The 7,767-nt window shown below is 34.8% G+C and overlaps 1 long non-coding RNA gene across 1 annotated transcript; it reads right to left on the bottom strand.

Annotated features, from left to right (window-relative positions):
* Positions 1–4,267: 4,267 nt before the first annotated feature.
* Positions 4,268–7,080, bottom strand: LOC131936943 (uncharacterized). Its single transcript, XR_009386128.1, has 3 exons — positions 6,807–7,080; positions 4,895–4,956; positions 4,268–4,455 (listed from the first exon to the last, which is right to left on the bottom strand). It is a non-coding gene; the product is annotated as an uncharacterized LOC131936943 (long non-coding RNA).
* Between the last annotated feature and the right edge of the window lie 687 nt (positions 7,081–7,767).

Below are 7,767 nucleotides of genomic sequence, written 5' to 3'. Positions count from 1 at the left end.
CCAAGTTCGACCACCACTAGCCGAATGTTTCTGGAAGCTTCCAGTCTATTTGCCGTCTGTAGAGTGACGTCACGTCGTCTGGTTATTTTAAGAAAGACAATTTTCTACTGCACCGAACCAGTCACATCGGTCGAGATTCTCATCTGCTCCCTGCCGGATGTGACGAGTAGAAATATAATGACGTCACGAGTGGGGAAATAGGGGAGGGAAGTCAGTATAGGTCAAGGGTCACAACCTTTTTTTTTAACTCCAGTACAGTGAGTTCAGAAGGGAGGCAGAGACCGATGGTTATACAAGCAGTTTACGACATGGGTTCTAAGCTAGATGTTGAAGATACACCAAAGACATATCCACCAAGACGAGATATATCACAAGACAGTCTCCACCAAAACAAAATCCACAAAGACAGTGTCCACAAGGACAGGATCCACCAAGATAGTATCCACCAAACTAGAATCCACAAGGAAAGGATCCACCAAGAAAGGATCCCCTAAGACATAATCCACCAAGACATAATCCACTAAGACATAATCCACCAAGACATAATCTACCAAAACATAATCTACTAAAACATAATCCACCAAGACATAATCTACCAAAACATAATCTACTAAAACATAATCCACCAAGACATAATCTACCAATACATAATCTACTAAAACATAATCCACCAAGACATAATCCACCAAGAAATAATCCACCAATACACATGCCACACTCCTGATACAGTTTACCATTAGAACTAACTTACATATAGTATGGACGTTAATGAAAGCAAGACATTTTACGTAGGAAAGCGAACAATAATTTTAATGGAATGAAACACTACAATCACCCACGCTTCTCTTGAAGTTGCCTAAGTCAAGAAATGGCATTACACCATGAGATCACTAACCAAAGCTTTGTATGAGACCATCTTGTCGACATACTAAACTAACTTGATCCGTGTTGAACTTGGTCTTCTAAAATAAAACCTTGCGTCAACCTTATCTTCTAAGGACAAAAATTGAACATCGACCCACAGTGGAGCATCAGAAAATAACATATTAGAAAAAACAGCCCTTGGCGCGTTAAACGAGTTCTTGATTGAAACGTAGTCGCAGCAGTCAAATAATTTTATATCGCGTAATAACACAGACACTTCCGTCCCCGCCCCCAGGGTAGGGGGTTCAGTAAGGAAACTTTACACGTATGTCACGCTCCCAGGGTACGGGGTTCAGTGAGGAAATTTTACACGTATGTCACGCCTCCACCAGGGTAGGGGTTCAGTCAGGAAACTTTATGTCACGCCCCCAGGGTAGGGGTTCAGTAAGGAAACTTTACACGTATGTCACGCCTCCACCAGGGTAGGGGATTCAGTAAGGAACTTTACACGTATGTCACGCCTCCACCAGGGTAGGGGTTCAGTAAGGAAATTTTATGTCACGCCCCCAGGGTAGGGGTTCAGTAAGGAAACTTTACAAGTATGTCACGCCTCCAGAGTAGGGGGTTCAGTAAGAAACTTTACACGTATGTCACGCTCCCAGGGTAGGGGTTCAGTAAGAAACTTTACACGTAAGTCACGCCTCCACCAGGGTAGGGGGTTCAGTAAGGAAACGTTATGTCACGCCCCCAGGGTAGGGGTTCAGTAAGGAAACTTTATGTCACGCCCCCAGGGTAGGGGTTCAGTAAGGAAACTACACGTATGTTTCCTCTCATAGGCCGGATGTATAGCTCGGCTGTATACATGGGAATTCGGGTATATAGATGGGGACTGGGTTGTTGGGAACACGGCTGATCGGAACTCGGGTGTATAGATGGGTGGGGGGGAGGGACCTCGGCTGTATAGATGGGTAGGGGGTGACATGGGACTTCGGCTGTATAGATGGGTGGGGGGTACATTGGACCTCGGCTGTATAGATGGGTGGGGGGGGGGGGACTTGGGACCTCGGCTGTATAGATGGGTGGGGGGTGGCCATGGGACCTCGGCTGTATAAATGGGTGGGGGACATGGGACCTCGGCTGTATAGACGGGAACTCGGCTGATTGGAAGTCGCCTGTATTGATGGGGGAAGGGGGGTGTTACTGTCTCACTGTAGACCTCCCATATAGTGTTATACTAAGCAAGTCTCATCAGCTCACAACTTGGCCTGTTCAGCTCCTGCTCTTTTATAAATAAACAGATTCTGCTTGGGTTTTATCATACATTTTATTATAGTGTACCATATGTGATATTGGGCTTGTAAGTTGTTAAAGTAGCTTACCAAGTTCTCGCTCCGGTAGTTGCCAGCTGGCGTTTTTTTGTTTTTTCAAACCAAATGTGAATATTTTTTATTAATTTTTTTTTTAAGTTATGAAATCTACTTTCGTTTTTGAAATAAAAAAAACTCCGACAATAAGTTGTTTTAAGTAAATTAGGTTTAAAATAACACACACACACAAATATATTATATTTTATATAGATCTAGATAGATCTAGAATACAACCTGTATAATAATAATACATCTATAATCTATATAAAATATGATATTTATAGTATAGGCCTAAAAGATTTCAATCGTAAATCTGAAATCAAGCCTAATTTAATTAATAAATATATATAGCCTAGATCTAGAGTCTAGATTTCTAGATCTAGAATTCTATATCTAGATCTATGACTTAAAAAAAACCCTCTTGAAAATTCCGACTTAGACAGTAACATACAACATACAGGATTTATTTTTAATTTATATACTCAAGAGTAGTCTAGAGATCTTGATTCTAGATCTAGTTTCTTTTATTTTACAGTGTAGTTGAGTGGATTTAATTACTAAATTACTAAATAGGCTATTTACTTTAAGACAGGTAGACTAGAATATGTTCAATATCAATTTATATATAGAATCTAGATTATTCTAGATCTAGCGAAGTTTAGTGTAGTCTTGTTGTAGAACTTAAGAACTAAATCTAGAGTGTAGGCAACTGTAGTAATTTAGATCTAGAATCTAGTACTGTGTGACTTCATTTTAGGGGGTGGGGGTCTGGCTTTTTGTGACGATGTGTAGGGGGAGGGGGGGAGGTAAAAATCGTCAAAAAAGTGCGTGACGTCATTTATAGATGACCCCCATGGAGAAGATCCACACAGAAACAGTTTAAGGAAATGGGCCTAACTTTCAAACAGGTAGAGGTACCAACATGATTTTAGAGATTATGTAGATATACATATATATATATAGGGGGAGGGGTAGAGAGAGAGAGGGTTCATCTGTAAATTGCATCACACATTTTATGATGATTTTTACCTCCCCCTCATAAAGGAGGGCAGTAAAAAGAAGAATGTATGATAGCTGGGTAATCCTAATTTATATAATCAGATTATTGTGGTAAATAAAAGTCAACATATCTAGCCTAACAAAATGCCATGAATTTAAAATATATATTATGACTTAGAGAAAGTTTGGTGAAATGGAAATATCTGCAAATTTGATTTATTGATGATGTGTAACTTGTTTATATTATTCCTTTGGAGCTGATATTAATAAAAAGTTAATGAAATTATAGAGTTTTATCCAATTGATGTTTCTAAAGCCTTGCATGAACTTAATTTAAATATATTTAGCTGCCCAGGCAAAGAACCCAATGAATTTTCCAGAATTGGCTTGTCGTTTGACAGATGGTAACAAAGAGAATCACCCAGGATCTTCGCTGATAAGAAAATCTGAAGACATACCTTATTCTTCTATATCTAAATGTGATTTGTCTAATGAAAATATTTATTCAGTGACAATTGCTAAAGATATTTTACCATTATTTCAAACATCATCTTCTGAAATGCTGTTTTCTATCTCTAAACCTTCCACAATTTCTTCAAGTTTCAAGAGATATTTTAACATCATTGCCTACTTCCCACAGTTCTTATGTTCAAAATTTGCAATTTTCTGAGAAACAAAGTAATAATAAATTTGTACCCAGTGTTTTAGTTTCAGCTCCATTAAAATTTAATAAACCAATCAATTTCAAAATTAAATGTTTCTTATCCCATATGAAAGTAGTCTGTTTTATTTAAGAAAAATCACCTGTAAAAAAATTTAATGTTTGAATGTCAATAAATTGTTGACATGGACTGGTTTGCGGGTAAGCTTTTATACTTAGTGTACAATAAAGATTCAGTTTTGATGTCAATATAGTTGCTTCTGAAAGAATTAAACTATAAACAATAGCATTTATATTAATATCTCAATGGCAGTTCAGTATACTTTCATCATTGTTTTCAAATAACAAAACAGAACTACAGTTTTAAAATTGAAAAAAAAAATGAAAATAATTTCATAAATGGATGGTTTTTTAATTACTTAAAACAGAAGATGCATCAATACAGCATTACAATGTATATGATTAATATTTCTTTTCATGGACAATCATCATTTAAATTCTTCATTAAAAGTTAAATTCAGCTTCCTTGTGTCTAAAAATCCACATCCATGCTGTTCCATTTACCTAGAAATTAAATAAATAATATTTTTAACAACTTTCTGTAATATGAAAAAATTAATCATTGATTAAAACAGACAGCCAATATAGCAGTTGAATTAAAATTCACCTGTTTCTGAGACATTTGCATGTAAAATTAGAGTGTTCAGAGGTATATACCCAGCCACCTTTAATTTCCCTATCTTGAGCCAGGTACTCATGAGAGCTGGTACTCATGAGACTTAGGACATCATACCAGGACTAAAACCAGGGATCTGAACTCTTATCTTTTAGGATAGAAATGTGAAAGCTACTGTCTGACAGTCCCACTATCAAGCCATACATATTAATACTTACAGTATATAATCTTAGTAGCAACATATTCTTTAAGAATTAGAACACTGAATCGGTTTCAAACTTGGGCTTAAGCTGAAAAATGGCTTATTATATAAAAAATTCAGCTCACCTTTAGCTCAAGATCAGCACCAATAGCCACAGTAAAGTGTGAGAAAATTGCTTGCCAAGTACCTAGGGAATTTAAATATAATAAATTATTAAGTTTATCCATATATTATATTAAAATAATTATTTAACTAATATGAGATATTAATATATATATATATATATATATATATATATATATATATATATATATATATATTTATTTATTTATTTATTTATTTATAAAAGGTTTAATTTATTGTAAAGGTTCAGTTTTCTATCTACTTAGCTTGTCTTAAAAACTAAAATATCTGATTTACAGTTAACCATATCTTAACTATTACAAAACTATTAGTTTCATTTTCATTACTTGTAACTAAAAATTGTAGTCAATAGATCTAAAACTTAATTCTATTAACAGCTAACTGTAACCATACTGACTCTGACCAATTTATTAATTTTTGTACCCTATAATTCATTAATAATTAGGCTTATACTAAAAGGCCGAAAATTATCAATTGTAGATTTTATAGTCCCTGGTCTAGACTAACAAGACTAGCCTACAAGTCTAATAGTACTAATACACATGATCTAGTTTATAAGTTTACTACTAGGCAACTTGCTAGAAGACTAGTACTTAACCAAACTTTAACTTGCTAAAAATAAAAGGGCCTAATACAATAATAGATGGCCTAGTAATACTTTTTTTTTTACTGTGCTACTTACACTGCTTTTGGTACTATTACTATGACTAACTAACTACTAACTAAACTCTATTGTAGCTTGATGGAGATCTATCATCTTGCTCTTCTAGTAGTCTACACTACTTACTACTTAGAAAAGTAGTAGCACTACTGTAACAATTTCAAACTAAATTTAATCTATATATTACTAGATCTACTCATTGCAACACTGTAGTCTGATAAGTCTGTAAGCCCTAAATGTATCTAGACCTAGATTCTAGTCTAATTTAGTTTCAGTCTAGTTATTTGTACCTACACTCTACAATAGTCTACAGTACTCTACACTACACTCTACTACTACTCTAATCACTCTACTGGCTACTGATCTAGATCTAGTAAATAGCTAGAGTAGATCTAGTCTAGATTCTAGATATAAAAAAATTAATTTAAAATTAAAAACAGGTTAGCCTTACTAGGCATTACTAGCTCTTACTAAACTTAACTAGGGTAGGTTTTACCTAAACTAGATCTAATCTAGATCTAGAATCTATCTAGATCTAGATCTACTAGATTCTCTAGATCTAGATTTTAGATCTAGGGCCTACCATACTACCATCTGCAACTAGAATCTAGATCTATTCTACTATCTCTATCTAGATCTAGTAATACTATCTATCTAGCCATCTATCTACAAGCTACTTCTAATAAATAACTAATAGATCTATATAATAGGCCTACTTCTAAAATATTAAACAGTAGGCCTAATCACTGAGTAATCAGTACTAGACTACTAGAGTCTAGTTCAGTAATCTAGCTAGATCTAGGTCTATTAACATTAACATTGTTGTCTAAGTTCTAGATATCTAGATCTAATATCTAGATCTAGAATCTAGATCTAGATTCGATTAATAAGTAAAGTAAGTCGTAGGCTGAGTGAGACTGGAAGTCATCCTCATTTTCCTGTTGTTTTAGTTTTTACCGTCATCCTTTTCTTAATATTTTTAATATTTTATCTAGATCACTAAAATACTAGATCTAGAATCTAGATCTAATATATTCTAATTCATGAACTTATACTCTTAGAACTAGATTAAAGCAATGTAGATCTTAGTAGGTAGATTCTAGAATCTAGATCTAGATCTAGGTCTAGGTCTGGGAATCTTAAGTCTCGTAGCAAAGACTGAGTAGAGTCAGAGTAATGTCCCCTAGCCTTGGACAAACTATCAACAAAAGAAATAAAATTAATATACTTACCGCCACAAAACTTTTATATTCAAAAATGCATACACATGTGTTTGTTCCCATCCATATGAACAAAACAGCGTTGAAAGTTTTTACAGTTGTTGCATTTCTGGAACGTTTGATGATTTTGAAATCTTGAAGCGGGACCTACTAACAAATAGCCGCCATGTTTTTTGTTATCAATGGGAAACCCCGTTCACAACAATTGATTTAGTTCGAAAACTTTTATCTCTCCCTGGCTAACCAGACACGAATTAACGCGAGAAAGAACGATAAACTTACAAGTTCTATAGGCCCCTACTGTAGTAAGGAATTTACATATTAAAGTAAATACTTCCTAATTACTTCCCTTTTATTTTTCGAATTTTGTTTTATAAGGGAGGCAATATACATTTAATTCTCTTTGCCACACATGTACATGAATTGAACACATAATATTTAAGTTTAGTATGTTAACGGATAAATATTTTGATAAATAAATTTAAAAAAAATACTATTGCATGGTCCTTACTTTATACTTATAATAGTAAAATACTTTAAGTAAATAGTAAAATAGAAAAACTTCAAAAGTCTTATATGCTAATTTTAAAGACAAGCGAAGAAGTCAATCCTAAATTGATGCGTCAATATGTAATCCATTTATGTAATTCGCTATTGTACTAATGTATACACACCTCACCCCCCCCCCCCCCCAAACACACCTCCCCCCACTCAACCGGACTGGCGGACATTTCAAGGTAGCGTGCCCTCTTTGCCAAGGGTCAATTTTGTGTCACGGAAAGCTTTGGAATGATAGATCAGTATGTGTACTGCAGAGACACTTCTCCCACGGCTACAATGTGAACCTTTGACTCCTCAGCTAGGGACAGAGCACAGTAAACTGGGCAGTCAAGAGAAACCTAGTTTGCACACCTTATTTTGGTCTAGCTCTTGTGCCATTTTATTTTCTCCATTTGATTATTGTATGTGCAAT

The sequence above is a fragment of the Physella acuta genome, unplaced genomic scaffold (assembly GCF_028476545.2).
Source record: "Physella acuta isolate Inbredline_101_S28 unplaced genomic scaffold, ASM2847654v3 ptg000017l, whole genome shotgun sequence".
In the NCBI taxonomy this organism is placed as follows: Eukaryota; Metazoa; Mollusca; class Gastropoda; family Physidae; genus Physella; species Physella acuta.
This window is presented reverse-complemented; position numbering and strand designations above follow the sequence as displayed.